Genomic DNA, 10,697 nt, shown 5'->3' on the forward strand with positions numbered 1-10,697 from the left:
TCTTCTTCTTGTATTTTGATTTGGTATGCCATGTTGCTATGATTTTCAATGATTTCAAATGTTTTGATTTCTGTTTCTGTGATCTTCTGTCTTTGCACTCTAGCTAAAACGAGCATATACATACGTTGAATATTGTGCTAGGGTTCGATTGTCTAAAAGTTGTTTTGATAAGTGATCAACTGTCAAGGTAGATATGATAGAGTGATATGACACGAAAAGAGGATTCAAGTGTTTAAAAGTTTGCAAGTTTTTTGATCTTCGATTTTGGAGTGCAATGATGATTTTGATAAAACCCAAGCCCAATAGGAATGATATATCCTACGATGTGGGACAAGGTTATCCTGACCAAACGTTGTAGTTTCGTGATAGAGGATGATAGATCCTGATGAGAAACTATGTTTGAGTGATCAGTTTACCAAAGAGGGTGATAATGCACTTTGAGATGTTTTAATCTTGAACTTGTTGAGGCTGAATACTTGAAAATATTGAGGTGTCTATTTCTAGAATCTGATTTGATAGATGATAACTTGACCAAGCGAACCAAGAAGACAATACAAGCACAAAGTGACAGATATCAGGTGTTTATGCTCATTGTAAATTGACCAAGCAAAAATGATAGATCTGAAAAATGCATGCAAGGAGATAGCTCTGGACTAACAGAGACAGAAATTCATATGATAGTTTAGACAAACCTGGATGACAATTTATTTCGGCCCATCTGATAAACTAGAAATCTCGCACGACAAATGTACAAACTCATACGAGCTTTCTCAAAAAACTAGATGACAAAAGATAACACAAAAACCTCTATAAAATTGACTCGTACGACAATTCTCACTAGGCTAGATGATAAACTAGATTTATCGTACAACAAACTAGAAACTCGCACAACTGAGGACAGCACAAAGATAAATTTTGTTTGGACAGATTTTGGATCAATGAAGTTTGATGTTTTGCTTCTATTTTCCAGTTTTTTAGATGTTTGATTTTCTATTTCAGGGATGAAGACACAACAAACATATGATATGTTATGTGATCTCAAGCACAACACACTAAATCCTAAGGAAATTGGTTGCGAGAGAAAGCCTTTGCTTGTAAACTTAGGTACACACCTAATAGCTAATTAGAATATGGTCATTGAGTCCCATGCAATGGATTCTCAACGTCATATTATCTGACTCCAAATGCTAATGGGGGCACGATATGGAAAGTGCCTTGGGAGAGTTACCATCTCTCTTGCACAAAGATTATCCCCCTTTCAGAGGTGAATCAGGTAGCTTCTAATTTTAATTGGAACTATTAAGGGATCCGTTCAGTGTGTTGGGGTATAAAATCAATTAAGAGGTCTCCCAGCCATGAAAACCAAGGTTTGATATACCCAAAGGTAAGGAGGAGAGCTATTCCCGAGCACTATCATTGACTTGGTTTTCATCAAATCTCATTTATTTTATAGTGGGTTGGAGTACTTGGCGTTAGCCATTCCCACTTGGGTCATTCCCCTCTCACTGGCCTTAATGGCTTTGGCCTTATAAGCTCCTCGGGAGGGCAAGCCCACTAAAGATATGCACTATTGAAAGCAAAAGATGAGTCTGTATTTCTGATCACCTAAGAAAGGTGAGAGCATACTCTCCTATCATCAAAACACATAAGACATGTTTGTTCATTTCTTAAAATAAGTGTGCTTAGAAAAACTTAAGGAAAAGACAAAGTTTGGTTGAGTTCTTTTAGGCAACCTGCGAGACAGATACGTTAGTAGTCATGTTGTTTTGATGAAATGAATCTTTGACAAGCGTAATCTTCAACAAATCGTCTTGCAAAAACTAGTTAGGCTGTCGAAAAACTCATAAATAGACTAGGGTTAGCATTAGTAATAATCAAATTGAAGCGTGAAAACCCTAAAATGCAATCTGCTTTGAAAACACAAAAGCAGAATTTCGTATGACAATCTTTTCCTATTCGCACGAGTATTATTAAGTGGTCGTGCGAGGGAAAAAGGAGCTTGTACGAGTATTCGGTATCCTTACAAGCTCGTACAAGTATTATAAAATGCTCATCTAAGTACACAAAGGAACTCGTACGAATCTAAAAAGGAACTCATATGAGATTCTGAATCAGACCCAGCCATAAATCTGCTAGATTGAAGATTTGATGATGCTTAAGAGGCCAAAAATGAGATTTCCGACCCCACGGTGGGTGCCAAAATGTTGTGGTTGTGAAGTGTAATACCTGCAGTTGCAACACAAACACTCAATAGATCATTACAAGCATGTTTAGCAAATTTAAAGCAAATGAAAGATAAACCATGACAAAGCGATCTATCGCCTCCTAAGAGATGCGAGTGTGGATTTTCTCTAAGATTTGGATAAGCAATTACATTTACTTGACTACACCTAGATGGAGGATTTGAAATGGTGATGATGTAATTAAGCTAGAAAAGAGATTGATTAAGCTACATAATTCAACAACTATGCTAGAAAATAATCAAATTAAGCTAGATATAAGATGCAATTTCTTATAATAGCAATGCTCAAATGACATGCTAAATGGATATGCCTATAGTAACAATGCCTAAGATGCAAATGAGTTGGGATCATTTCTGCTCCAACATGGGGGATATTATAGGATTTCCAAGGCCAGGGATGAGGTGGTAGGAATCAACAGTCAAGATTGAGTCTGAAGATATCAAGGGTGAAATTGGAGGAGGTTGGAGAAGAGGTTGGAGGAAGGGACACTTGTCATCTCTATGGTGACAAGTGTCATGGAGCCTTTCTCATGAGAGGGCAAGTGTCCAAGAGAGGAGACATGTGGCCCAAAATGTCATGTGTCTCAAGGGGAGAGTATCCACACCATAGGAGGTTAGGATGTGCAAGATAGGATAGGGTTAGTTAAACCCATGGTCAGATGGAATGGGTTAGGTTTAGGAGTGGTTAGGTTAGGTGGTTAGAAGTTAGAAGACATGTGGGGAATTTGAATTTAAAAATTCAAATAATAGGAAAAGGCTAATCAACATTCAACAACTCATAAATTGATTTGTTTTAATTAATTAGGAGATTAGAAGAAATGAATTTGATGGGGGAGGATTAATTAATTTGAATTAATTAATCAAAGGGGACTATTGAAATGAACCAGCTATTAAATAAATCCATAGATTTATTAATAAGTAGATGAGTGGGAGAATTTAATCAAATTGCTAATGAATTCAATTAAATTGGGAAGGAGGATTAATTAAGTAATTGCTTATTCAATTAATTATCTTCAAACCATTTTCAGGTGTATACATCCATAGGCATAATATCATACAAAACTTCATCATGATAAGACCCAATCTTCAATTTTACCAAACATTGTTCACTTAATAGTATTTTATGATCATCTTGAATCCATGCTATCTGATAAGGCTTAGAGTGCTTCAATCTCTCCAAATTTAGCTTATTCACCATCTCCTCTGAAATAAGGTTATTTGAACTACCACTATGAATAATAACTTTCCAACACTTACCAACTACCTTACATCTTATTTTGAATAGATTATTCCTCTGCAAAGGCTCTTGATCATCTCTGGTGTGGCACAAAGCTCTCCTCTTCACCAATAATTCTCCATCTTCTGGTCTGTTAGGTGATCTAGTAGGTTCTTCTTCCAACAATGTTGCTTTCCTACTATTTTTTTCCTTCTTACATTCAAAAGCATGATGTCCTTCTCCTCCGCATTTAAAGCAGGTTCCTCTAAACTCTCTCTTACCCTGTCTTTTGTTTTCCTTTTCATAACCCTCATTCCAGTAACCCTTAGGTTCTCTTCTCTAGTAAAAATTTCTATCATCTTTCCAGTATGAACTACCATCTTTGTTATCTTCCTTGTGTTTGTTCTAATCCACATCAGGTCCTCTTCCACTGGTATAGGTCCTTCTTCCTTGAAATCTTCCTCCTCTATTTGTTTGCTTCTACTCATATCTTTTGTTCATCTTCTCCTCTGCCTTCAGGGAATATTGATAAGCTTCCTCAACACTCTGTAACTTGATTAGACTGAGTTCATCTTCTATAGACATCTGCAACCCATTTAGGTTTCTAGAAACTTGTTCGATGTCATCATAAGTGTGTCTAGGTCTGATATTCAGCTTGTAGAATGCTTCAGTATACCCCTTCACACTAGAATCCTTTTGCTTTAGGTTTTGCAACTTCCAGAATAGATTTACTTGATAATCGATAGGCATGAACTTTGATTTCAACTTGTTAAGAATCCTTTCCCAAGATTTAATCTTCTCTTTACCTCTTCTTTGTCTATCTACCTAAAAATGTTCCCACCAAAGAGATGCATGTCCTTTCAACTTAGTGCAAGCATATCTCACCTTCTTGTCTTCGACAGTGTTGTTAGAATCAAATACTTCTCCATCTTTGTAATCCAATTGAGCAATTCATCTTAATCTAACTTGCCATCATAGTCTGATGGGTTAAAATGTGGTGGTATTCGTTCTTGTCAAGGTTCTTATGAACCTCTCTTCATCTAGATCATTCGTCAATGGATTTGATCCTACTTCTCCTACTTCTACTTCTTCTTCATCCCCGCTCACGTCCTTAATATGTCGACCTCTTCTTTGGGCCATTTCAACAGCTTCCAATTGGGCTGCAATTCCTCTAAACATTTCCATCACAACAGGGTCTACATTTCTACGCCCTCTACCACCTCTAACATTTCCTCTTTGGGCCATCATTATGTCAGTCCTTTGTAGTTGCAAGCTGGATCTGCAATTTCCCAACCCACAACAAAATTCTTACTAGACTCTACAATCTCCAGAATGAAAACCTCACTCGGATACCACTTGGTGTAGTCACAGCAAGAGTTACAAGTCCTCAAAGAGAACAGTTCAGACCACACAGCAAATGAAACTCAATGCGATTGAGGCAATGTAGAATCTAAATTATATTATATCATGAACTCAATCACAACTGGACAACAACATGCGGGCTTACAAGATTCGACACATAGGCTTGATTACAAACATGCTCAATTACAGTATCCGAGCTGAAGCAAGAATGTGAGCCAACTCTAGAACCAAGAAGGTTATCTCTATCTTCTTGTCTAAAACTTGTGTCTATCTTCTTGATTGAATTGATGTATATGACTTTCATAGCTCAAGAAAGATCTGTGTTGGCCCAAGATGAAACAAATCTCGATGAAGAAGATGTAATGTTTAAAACAACCAGGTTGGCCTCCGCTAAAGGAATCCCTCTGCAAACAACATAGAATGATGTGTAGACCCAAGTGAAGGTCATCCAAACACTAAGGAACATTGGAAGCAACAAAATTAAGCTCTATAAGAAATGGGAAAGATCTATGAGATTCTCCATTAGCAAATAGCTCTAGGCAGTTCCGGTGCTCTGAGCTAGAAAACTATCCCAGATTTTGGAAGCGATAACTTGCCGTAAAAATATCCAAACATCCTTCTAACCTAGGATAATGTATATGAATGTGTCTACAAGAAAAATATAGCTCTGCAAGGTTCGGTGTGCAAATGCAAAGAAACTCATAAAGAAATGTTAAAATTGAAATCAGAAAGAAAAACAAAAGGAAATTTTCTTTGGTTGATGCAAGATTGCCAAGAACTAGGGATTCTCCTACATCAAATTAAGTCTCCTTCTATTCCACTGCAGCCATAACAAACTAAGAAGGAAGATGTGATTCCATTCCCTTCTATGTTTGAGAGAGTTGAATTGAGACCCCTTGATAGGCAAGAAGTTGATTAGAGCTCATCTAGGTCTAAATCTTCAAAAGAGGAGGAAGAACCTCCAACTCAACTTGTTTGAAGGTCTACAAGACAATTCACCTGATGATTGGAGATGTATTTTTTCTTTGAATGCTAATGTGGATGAACCTAGATCAGTAGAAGAGGCATTAAGTATGAATGATGCAGAAAACTGAAAGATTGCTATGGAAGAAGAAATGACAGCTTTGAAAAGAATGATACATGGGATCTTGTGCCATTGCCTGAAGGAAGGAAGCTTGTTGGTTGCAAATGGGTGCTCAAGGAAAAGATTGGTTTATATGGAAGCATTGAGAAATATAAAGAAAGTTTGGCTTTAAAAGGCTACTCTCAAGTTGAAGGTGTTGATTATGGTGAGATATTTTCTCCTGCTACAAAAATGACATCTATTAGATTTTTGTTTTCTATTGTTGCTGCTTATGATTTAGAGGTTGAGAAAAAGGATGTGAAAAAGTTGCTTTCTTTCATGGTGATTTGGTCTGTAAATTAAAGAAATATTTGTATGGCCTCAAACAGAGTCGTAGGATGTGGTACCAAAAATTTGATACAGATGTGTTGAGTTTGGGATTTGAACATTCCAAATCAAATCAATATGTTTATTATAAATCTGATGGTGATAGTTTATTGTACATTGCATTATATGTTGATGATATGTTATTCATTGGTAAAGGGAAAGGTATGATTTCAGAACTAAAGTCTTAGCTTGCTGCTAAATTTGAAATAAAAAATATTGGTCCAACAAAACACATTCTTGGGATGAAAATTAGAAGAGATAGAGTGAACAGAAAGCTTTGCCTAGGCTACAGTAAGTATGTGAATTCAGTTATACAGAGGTTCAACATACATGATTGTAGACCATTGTGTGCTCCTTTTATAGTTGGAACAAAATTATCTATTGCAGATTGTCCTACATCCCCATCGGAGATAGAAGACATGAGTAGAATTCCTTACCAGAGTGTAGTTGGAAGTTCAATATATGCTATGGTCTATAGTAGACTAGACTTTGCCCAAGAAGTGTGAGTTCTTTCTAGATATATTTCTAATCTCGGTAGACTTCATTGGGATGCAATCAAAAGAGTCTTGATCAGATATTTGAAGGATACCTTGGAGTATTCTTTGTCTTATCATGGTAATTTTGTTAGAGATATGATTTCCCTTGATATTCATGGTTATGTGGATTCAAACTAGGTAGGTGATATTTATAGAAGAAGATCCACCAGTGCTTATATGTTTACTTTATTTGCTGGTGCAATTAGTTGGATGAGTAAATGGTAGGCTGTGGTTGCTTTGTCCACTACTAAATCAGAGTACATGGCAACTAATCATGCTTGTAAAAAATCCATCTGTCTTAAGAGCATGTTTAGATATTGGAATAAAACAAGGAGCAGTGAAAATTTATTGTGATAGTCAGAGTGCAATCTACCTAGCTAAGAGCCCGACATTTCATGCCCAAACCAAACACATTTATGTTTAGTATCATTTTGTCAAAGATATGGTCGAAGATGGCAATGTGAATTTGGTTAAGGTAGAAACTTTGATGAATGTTTCATATTATTTAACTAAGGTTGTGAGTGCAGATAATTTTATATGGTGTTTGGAGTCTATGGGCCTCATGGCCCCTTGCAATTAATTTAGTGTGTTGATACTCTCTTTTCTCTTGCAAGGTGTTCGACAAGTGGGAGAATGTTGGTAAAAATGGTGTCTCAACCTTGCATTTACATGAAGTTAATATTTATAGTAAGTTTTAATTTGAGCACAAAATAGTGTGAAATTATCCCTAAAGCTTATGGTTGGCTAGATAAGCATTCCAGTAAAGTTTCATCGCAAGATCACAACTAGTTTTGAAGATATGAAAGTTTCCTTTTTGGAGGGGTGCGATGAAAGGTTTAAATTTAATTTTGGGACTTTAGAGGATCCAAAATGACTTGAAAAGTGGGCGTAAATGGTGTCTTAGTTTACAAGGTGATAGAGCACTTTATGAGATTTTTGATGCTTCAAACTGTTCATCAATCAGACACACGATTCACAAGTTATGGCCTCCGAAAGTCTGTACTCTTGAAATAGGAAATATAAAATGCATCAGACACATAAATGAGCTTTAAAAGGGAGGGACACGTGTTGATGTGTGTTTTCACACATCATAAGGCATCTAGATTGGAGATATGGTCAACTATACTTTATTGGGTGGTTTTAGCCCATGGTTTTTTAATACTGTTTGATGGTTTCTTGTATTGTATCTCCTATATATGAGGTGCGTGAGATAGAGGTTGTGTGTAGGAGTCTTATGGCTATTGAGTTACCCCTAAATCTTTGATTAGTGGTACTCCTGCGAAGAGGTTTCTCTACAAGTATATTGTAATAGGTTATTGATTGCTAAATAATATATTGGGTGGCTTTTGGAGTGTGGGGTTTTTCTCTTGAAAGGGATTTCCCCATGTAAATCACTGTGTTATGAATTTTATTATGTTTATTTATGTTAATTTTTTGTAACGGTTGTAACTATCTGTAAACGTTTTTGCATTATTCTCCTCTCAAGGTTAGTGTAGGAATTTGTTCCACTACTTAACTTCCTTACACTTATTAGTGTGATAAGCCACGTTCACCTTTGTCACATGCAAAGGGAAGGAAATGAAGACGCCGACAGGTTGGCTTCATTAGGCCTATTTTCCAATTTTTTGAAAATATGGATGAATATTTATGAGATCCTAGACATGGCTCGTGTTGCTATATTTGAGGATATATAGGATCATGATGGAGTACAATCAAAGGATTTCCTTTTTAATTATTATCACCACCCTTTTTGGAAGTCCTTTATGTTTTAGGTGGCAAACGTCTCTTTCAAACAACAATGTCACTTTCCTCTTCCCTTGTAAGTACTATTGCATTCATACTACTAGTTTTGGTTCTCCCTATCTAGTTTTTCTTCAAACTAAACCTTATACTTGTGATGAGTTCAAAAGTAATGCCAAGTTGTGGTAGAAGGTGGTTAAGGGGAACCTCATCAGTTATATTGAAGGCACATGCACAGGGTTTTGATCTAGAGCTTTCTAAAAAAAATTCTCAATCTTAGGAGAAGGGGGAGGTGAACATTGGGGGAGTTGCATTCAAATTCTCCTTGGACTTGATTTCTTTTACCACTAGTTTACTGTAGGAGAGATATATTTTCAAAAGAAGTTGAAAATATCATACAAGGAGGAATTTAAGAGATTTTCCAAGTGCGGCGAAGGGGTTTCAAGGCTACAAAGCGAGTATAATAGAGAAAAACTACTCAAAGTTTGGAAGGATGCTACTATTTTACTTATGAAGTACTTTACTTGGGATGGAAGGGTTAAGAGATTTCATACCCAGTTTTTCCTTATGCTAAACAACCTAAGTTATGGTATAAAAATGAATTAAATTATCTTCTGGGTTTGTTTTTCTTTGACTCAATCAGTTGCTAGAGCCAAGTCCAAAAATTCCCTTCCCCTTTATCAATGTTTAGTCTTTATGCTCTAAAATTTTCATCTGGCTTTATCCTTGTCTAGTGGGCCCCTATTCAACCCTCCTGGCCCCTTGTCGAATCCTAATTTAGTGGTGGATCTCTCTAGTGCCCCTATTACAAAACCTGACCCTAAATCTTCCTCTTCATCTAAATCCATGCTAGTTCCTACCCGCTTTAACCCTATCAAAGTTGTGAAATAAAAAATCTCCCCTAATCCACCTTTAAATGATGTGGAGTTGTTGGATACAGACAAGGAGAAATTTCTTAAGGATTTTGTTTCCTCCTCAACTTCATAATATGAACAGTCTCTTGTAGCCTCGAAGGAAGATGCCCCTTTCCCCCCCCTAAATATTATGTCCCTAACCCCAATCCTGGCCCTCCTAATTTAGTTGCTAAGGTGTCAAGGCTGGAAGATAGCATTGTGCAGTAGGAATTAGTTATTAAATGGCTCTTATTTAAAATCAATGTGGCTATTAGAAAGATGAATAGGCTTGAGGCAGTGGCTGAGGTGGGAGCCATGACTAATAAATGGTGGATGGAGGAGAAGGAGAAATGGGTCTGGGAGGTTGCTAGTAATATGGTTGGAAAGTTGGAGAAATGGGATAAGATAGAGGGAATTCTAAAGGACCTTAGTGAAAAGGTGTCTTAGAGAAATGAAAGTAAGGTATTGGTGGAGCTGAAGGAAAGCCAGGAAGTCCTAAGGCAAAAATTTGAGGAAATATCTATGTTGAACCAGGACATGGCCTTGAAGAATTTGTCCTCCTTACAATCTATTCAAGAGTAAATTGATTGCAATAAAGTGAAATGTAAGAGACATGCGATGTCTCCCTCTACCTCAATGGAACCCCCTACCTCTATGGTTAAAGTTACTCAGGATTCTGGTACTCTGACCTCTGCTAAGGACTCTAAAAAGAAATTTTCTTTCTCTAATAAAGTCATTGGTCTGTGTAAAGATTGGAAAGACGATAATGCCTCTTCCTAGTAGACCATCCCTTTGGGTCTTTGGCAAGTGGCTAGTTGGTTTTAGTTTTTTGGTTTTTGGATTTTGTCTCTAGTTGTTTTCTAGTCTTTGGGTGGTCCCTCATTGGTTTTGGTGTTTTTTTGTCTTTGGCTAGGTGTGTATTCCTCATGCGCCCTAGGTGTTGTTTTTTAGCGATTATGTAAAGGTTTGTGCCTATCCCTCTTTTAATTAATCAAAAAAATAATTAGCCAATACTGCCCAATATCAATTCACTATACCTTCATATTCCACAAGTATCCCACTTTTCGTCACCATCCTTCAAACTAAAATTGTAAAAAACTTTGAGATACCTCATTTTGATAAATACAAGAGAAAAGGTGATCCCCATACTCATGTGTCAAGATTTATCACTTTATGTAGTGACTTTTTCTTTGAATAAAATATCCTTGTAAAAGTTTTCCCTTTTTCCTTAAAAGAAACTACCTTTGAATGGTTTTTC

Source organism: Cryptomeria japonica, chromosome 5 (assembly GCF_030272615.1).
Source record: "Cryptomeria japonica chromosome 5, Sugi_1.0, whole genome shotgun sequence".
Lineage (NCBI taxonomy): Eukaryota > Viridiplantae > Streptophyta > Pinopsida > Cupressales > Cupressaceae > Cryptomeria > Cryptomeria japonica.